Source organism: Salarias fasciatus, chromosome 20 (genome assembly GCF_902148845.1).
Source record: "Salarias fasciatus chromosome 20, fSalaFa1.1, whole genome shotgun sequence".
NCBI lineage: Eukaryota > Metazoa > Chordata > Actinopteri > Blenniiformes > Blenniidae > Salarias > Salarias fasciatus.
Window position 1 is genome coordinate 11,357,997 of NC_043764.1, and position 7,616 is coordinate 11,365,612.

Genomic DNA, 7,616 nt, shown 5'->3' on the forward strand with positions numbered 1-7,616 from the left:
TCACGACAACAGGTTTTTTCCAAAAATATTTAAAAAGCATCTTATCCATGCACTAGATGGTTTTATGATCAACATATAAAAAAGGGCTGTGTAGGTGAGTCTCGAGACTCCCTCTGCTTTTGATTTAAGTATTCTTGATTTTCAATGATGCTGTGGCTAATGCTTCACTTTATAAAATAGTCATGAATGTTGTACTTTTTTTCAGATTTAAGTTTGAATAGCAAAAAATATATTATAAGCAAATAGTAGGCTACAGCAGTAACAAATCTGTAATTTTGAAGTTATATATATTATGTATGCTATATGCTAGAATGAAAATAAGTGGTTTTAATGATAGTAAATGGGCCCAAAATCTTCTCCAGGAAAAAGTGTGATTTTTATTTGTCTATGATGTTATTCAAATGTCAACATACATTAAAAACAATTAAAATCTTTGTCAGATTTCACAGAATGAACGACATGAATGAGAGCACAAATAAATTGATCAGCCTCTAGAAGTAGGCCAAAAATATTGTGCATTAAAAGAGGCCAATTAAAGTTAATGGTATTTCACACCTGAAATTTATGTTTTATTGCATTTGGTACAAACAATAATATCTGTCATTGTGAGCTTATCTTTACATGAAGAACAGACCCGGGCCGCATGTGGCCCACAGTTCAAATTTGATATGTGGGCCACATACTAAACTTAACATCTGGCCCACATCTTTTTTTCCACCTTAAAGTGATACCAACTGAATGCCACCTGTGGCCCACCGCTCTTTTTTGACACGTGGGCCACATATTAAACTCAACATCTGGCCCACATTCGGTTTGCCACCTTAAATACGGCACCACCTCCGCCACATCTGGGCCATGTTTGGTTCACATGCTGCATGCCAGTGCCGACCGAATGCCACCTGTGCCAGCTTCCAGCCAGATGTGGCCCAAGTGTCTCTGCTATGTGGGACATTTATCCGACCTGCACGTCACGATGTGGGGCGCTGAAGACGTGTGTCTTACCGTGAGTGTTAAAAAACGGCGCTCGCAGACGCACATTAAGGGAGTTCTTGTCATCCGAAAAATATTATTGAACTCCGTATCATTAAAGCCTCTCATCACTGTCCCACCACTCCTGGCTGCGTTTCTCTGTTGCTGCCGCTGCCCCACAAAACGCCATGGCCAAAAACTTGGCTCTCTTCCTTCTCATTCGCTAAATTCTGCAGCGCCAGGACAACGGGGAGGAAAAATAATAATAATATCCACACGCGCGCTCTCCCTCTCTCCCTATCTCTCTCTCTCTCTCTCTCTCTCTCTCTCTCACACACACACACACACACAGAAGGAGCTCAGCGCGGCTGATTAGAAGCGCAGCACTGAAATGATTGCTCACTATTCAATTGTGAGAATACGTGTTTGATCAGTTCTTAAATAAATCATCGACGCTTGAAAAGCTACAGATTCTGTATGTTGTTTCTGGGTTCCGCAAACACTGAAGCGCGCTGCTGCGTAATGTCGTTCTGTCCTCTTCTGCGCATGCGGGACACTTTTGGGTGGTATTCCGTTCAGACGGGAGATCACATACAAGTTGCATTTTATTGTAAATGTGAACGAACTCGCAAAAAAATCGGATTTCACAAAAAAATCCGAATTGAGCATTAAGCCCTGCAGTGTGAACGTAGCCCAAGTGGCCTGGGTCGCATTTGAAAAAATCGGATCTGTGTCGTTCAGACTGTCAGGAAAAGATCCGATACAGGTCGCATAGGGGCAAAAAAAATCGGATTTGGGTCACTTCAGCCTGCAGTGTGAACGTAGCCTTAGAGAAAGAGAAAAGTCACCCACCAGCTGTTGGTTTGAAAATGTCCAGTAATACATATTCATCATTTGATTCGCTTAAAGGTTTCCTGTCAAATCCCGAAATGTCACTCCGGAAGAAGCTAACTGCAGATGTCACAGTCACATTATTCAGTAGGATAAGAAGGAGCTGATCATGATATTGGTAACCCGTTTAACCACTGAAATATTTTGAAGTAAGAGCAAAAGTTTAAAATCAAAAAAGTTATCAGGATAATACAGCTGGTTGGCACTTAACCCAGAGGGGCCCTGGAAGAGTTACTGGCGTGATCTCTACACAAGATGGCAGCAGGCTTCAAACCACATTGCAGGTGCAGATTAGGCTGCAGCTTGGAGGAGTTCAAGAGATCATGTGACTGAGATCCAAAAAACACTGGGCTAAATTAACCTGTCCTAAAACCTAAATTGCATTTTAGCTAATGACAGGGCCGTATTCCAACAGCGTCAAGCTCCATGCTGAGCCACAGAGCTGCAACGCTGCACTGCACAAACAAGAGTTTTATTTTACCTGACAAAAGTTTTATTTGATAGATAACCATGGTGTGGCAAACCCCGATGTTCATCCTACAGTCTAAATATGCCCAACAGAATAAATTGCATTCAATTAATAAAAATGCATCATATCAGCAGTGCTGAATATACTCTTTTATCATTCTTTACAATTTTAATCAAACCACCTCAGATTACAAATTTCCATGCCATTAAACACCTCACCACCGGCTCATTGCTTGCAAAGATTTGTTTCCAAATATATGGGTGAGGTATTTGCATTCCCTCATATCCTGTAACGACAATCCTTGTTATACAGCAGATAGCTCTGAATCACTCCTCATAAGAATACCAGTTGTTTTCAACCAGCAATCGCATTTTACTCATCAAGACAAGCAGCATCCTTCTCAATGATTCAAGCCAGGCTGGTTGGAATATGAAGAAGCTGTGTTGTGTTTGTTCAGGGTCTGCAGCTTTGATTTGCCACTGTGGACAATCAAGGATACTAACAGAGCTTGGTTCATAAAATATTCAGCTTCTTTGTAAAAATGGAATAAAATAATCCTTCAAGAGAAATCCAGAAGAGCCTGCTTAAGTTGCAAACATGTATTAATATGGAAATTATGGATGCCTGAAAATGTGTACATCATATAAATATGTCTGTAGATTTGATATGTTTATTAATAATATTTTATATGGTATCCTATATGAGGTCAGTCAATGCATGAATAACTTTCTCGAAAGTGAATGTCTCATAATATACAACGGTAAATCAAGAAGCTATTAGATTTATTCACCTTCTTTTATAAGATTATCACACAATAGAATGAAAAATTGGTAGTATAAAACGAGCAAAATGTCACTGTTAATATTAAGATGTATTCAGAGTTAAAAGGCAGGAGGTTAAAATTTACTCCTTTGTAAACATGGGAAAACAATTTTTTTTTTTTTGGTCATTTTCGGCACTTTTTCTTTTTTTTTGTTCTTTTAATAGGTCTATACATTCTAATTCACATGATGAGAATAAATACAGTCAGTATAAATTGAATTTGCCGACGTGCATTTTTTTTTTAAATCTCATTTTCAATATGGGTCAAAGTAAATCATCACTCATTTTCAACAATAAGGATGTTTGAACAATGCAAAGCAAGAGCTGCACTTATCAGGAAATAATGTGAAAACCTTTATGAACAAAGAAGAAAAACCACTGTTGCTGAAGCCATTAAGTCAAGCATCAAAAGACTGTTTGCTACTTAGTTCAATGAAATGAATAAGTAATTTAATTTTCACATCATTTCTTCAATTTTTTCCTCTTATTTTGTGTGTTTTTTTCCTTCTCCCTTTAAGTATGCACACACTTATAATCAGAGCTACGAAAGGAGTCCAACGAAGCAGCTGGTACCAGAGTGGCATCTCAGTCCATGATCTGAAAAAAATACGACAAGCTTTCATAAAAAGTTGTACAACTATTGAGCAGTATGCAAAAATGTATGTTTTTCAATCTTTGACATTGCTTCCATCAGAATGAATTACCCGTTGAAAGGCAGATTGGTCCCATTTCGACTGAATGACAAAGACTGGTTTCTCATGTCAGTATAATTTTCTGTTGTTGTTTGGTAAATGGTCACAGATTTAATTGTAGTTGGTGGAAATCTATCTGCACAGTCATGAATGGGCTGGCCTGATAAAAAAAATGAAAGAAAAACAAAACAAAACAGATAATCACAATACTAATCTTCTCTGAACAACAGCACAGACAGTACAAGTCCAAGCATTGTTATGGTCAGTGAATGGCTGAAGATGGAAGGTTTGGGACAGAATGTCAGTACAAGGTAAAACTGAAGGGAAATTTTAAGTTAGCAAGACATTTTTTATGTTGTAATCTGAAATAGAAAAGTAGAATTTCTCCCTAAGATTAACATAATATTTCTGTTCTATTTTATTCTAAATCTAAATATGGTTTAAGTGTTGTTCAACACAAAGCAAATAATAGTTTCACTTCCTCGTCACCCCTTCCTCTCACACTTATGTCCTTTTCCACATCACACCCATAAAGCTACAGAAATGAAAGGTTTCATAAATAGGCAGTAAGCCATAGCACATAAAAGCATGAAACAGTGGATTTTGAATGTTCAAGTTTTGTGTATAGCTTCCAGAAAAGATGCTACATGCCATTCTGGGATCTGAATTTCATGCACAATGTTGTTTTTTAACAGTGGCAGAATAAAACAAAAGAAAAACTACTTTGAATTAATCCATCAATGGTTAGAAACTTGGTCTATGCTTTTAGAATATGATTCGACATATATTACCTTTAATTTGAACCATGTAGATGCAGTTGCTGTCTCCAGCCATCAGGAGGTGTACTGACAGGACATCACTGCTTTGAATGCTTATATCATTGCTGGCAGTGCAGTAATAATTGCTGTCCCTTTCCAGTGTGCCGCAGGTGAGGTACAGGTCTGAGGAGCTCCGAAGCAGGACGTCTCCATCTCTGCTCTGCTCATACCAGCTGTAACGAACGCTGGAGCCCGCTGTGCTGCCACAGCGCACGGTTATTGGCTTTCCCCAACAAGTTGGATTGTCCATCGGAAAACTCAGGGGCCAAAGTTTGGGCTTCGATACTGGAACTGGAACACAGAAACAAGATTTCAGTGTGAATCTTGAAGAAATGTGCAACAGCAGTTCATGTACAGTATAAATCAGAATTCCTTTATTCTCATTGTTTTCTAGCAATTCAAGAAAATGATTCTGACCTTGAGTGACCACCACATTGACTGAAGTCACGAAATCAGCATATGAACGTTCAATTCCAACCCAGTAGAGCCCAGTATCATCCAGCTGGAGGTTTGTGACTTTGACAAACAGCCCGCGCCGTCCTCCATCCACCAGCTTATGCCTGATGTCAGTTTTGGTGAAACCGTACGAATCTGTCAACATCTTACAGGAGTATCGGCTGTCCCCTCGGCACCAGTACTTTTTATTGCCGAGCAAACCGTTTGTGTCATACTGGCATTTGAGAAAGATCTCTTCTCCGATACGTGCTGTGATTTTTGATTTCTCACACTGTAGCTGAAGACTTGCTGGAAGAGAGTTGAAATTGTTGAAAAATGTCCATCAGAACAGTTTGAGTTATCAGGTTCATGCTTTGTCCATGAGCCACTGCTTGAGGTTTTAATGAAATGCCTGCTGAGACAAGCTCAATAATTAATTCAGAAACTTAAAAAAAAATTCCCCATTTAGCTGTTTTCTTTGAATATATTTTAAAGATTCTGGTTAATCTCAGATTTGAGCAGGAACACACATTTTGGTTGTACTTCCCTTTGTAAACAAATTAACTTTTCAAGAGTGATTCAAAAATATCAGCAAACATTCTGCTACGTAAGAACATAAAACTAAATTTTCTACAGACATAAAGTCACACATGGATTCAATTTTAAATGAAAATGCCATACTTAGATTCAATCTTACCATGAAAAAGCCACACCATACACAGTCTCATCATGCTCATCTTGAAAGTTGACGTGACAATACCCTTTGAAACTTCAGACGTTTCACAGAAGTGTATATAGGATGATGTTAAGAGCTTCCTGTGGGCAGCGTGCGGGTTATGTCTCACCTTTTGTGTGTCGCTTCATCCTGAAAACAAAAAGGCTGAACTAGAGACCGCTATTATAGGTTTTTTAAAGTGAAATTGTATTGGAAACTCTGATAAAGGTTTTTTTTGTTTTAAGTTGACAGATTGCTTTTCATTTAATTTAATTTTGTATAATCACACATTATCAGATTAAATAAAGCACCTTAAACACAGTATATTTCTATTATAATGTATCTGTGTTCACAGTGGCTGGATGTGTGAAGGTTCATCTTCAGGGCGCTATGTGAAGTTTTTCGTGGTGAAATGGACTACATCTGAGCGTGTTGAGATATTGCTTTTATTTGGCCTCGTGCCCTTCAGGAACAAAAAGAAGAACGCATCGGCCAACATAACTTCCTAGTTGGTCTATGCTGGTCTGATTCTGATTCATGCTTGCAAAGCACCTGCTGACCCAGCATCCAGGAAGCCTTGATGCTTGGAAGCAGGTTGATGGTTTGATGCCGATAAATGAGTATAGATCAGCAAAGACCAACTAAAATGTTTTACTGGCTGTGGAAACTCTGTCTTATATGCATTATCACTTTAGACATCCTGCATGGAACTGGTAAAACCGCACTTCACCGGCTCTTTAACATACAGTTGCTTAGGTTTACTGGGTCAGCTGTAATGCTTCTCAATCCTATAATCTGGAGAAAGTTAGAATTAAGGGGTCATTCCAGATTTCTGTGGCCTGTCGAAGAAGACGGCTGGAGAAGATCTCCTCTCTGCGTGGGAGTGCGGAGCTGGTGATCCACTGAATCCTGATAACCACGCTGATATCCTTACACACCACACTGTACAGCCACCGGTCAGGACACTCTCTAATCTGCAGCGGTAACAGTTTCTCAGCAGAGGCGGAGGCGGCTTGTGATTCGTCAGTGTTCCCAGAAGAGAGAGATGCTGCTGGGCCTCTTTCATGAAGTGGGCGGTGTTTACCGTCCAGCCCAGATCCTCTGAGATTTGAAGTCTGAGAAATCTGAAGTTTGTGTGACCCGCCCCACTCCGTTTTCGTTGAAGGTTTTTTTTTTTTTTATTTAGCCCATATAAAATATGGTGCAAAGAGGGAACAAAGCCTGAAGGGTTTGTACTGAAGTTCCAGGATGAGAGGACAGACTTTTATTAATATACCCATCATTTTTGTGGTCTGTTTGGTAACCAGATCTATGTGCTGTGACCATTTGAGTCTTTTGTTCAGTAATAAATAAAAAAAAACAAAAAAAAAACTAACCTTGACACAGCCTATCTGTAATTCTTAAATGTGCAGAAGGGAGACCGCTAAATACCACATACTGCTCACTGTTTGCTGAGTAATTTTTAAACCATTTCAGGGCGACATCAACTATACGTATCTATTTAGGAAATTAGAATGATGTGATTGCTGGTATCAAATAAAGAGCCAAATGTCTTTTGTCCATGGCAGTTCAAGTAATGTTAATCAGCTAAAGTCACGCATGTTCAGCTGAATGTTTTTACAGAATCCATACATAAATCAGGTGTTCTTTGCATCTAAGTGGATGGATATTCTTGAGTAAAATAATTTCTAAAGTATCTAGATGCAGGGCAGGATGGCTGTAAGTTGATAATGGTCAAATTAATCAGAAACAGCCGTTTTAAAGATGGGAATAACTTGAGCAGTCTTAAGATTGGGGGAAATGGT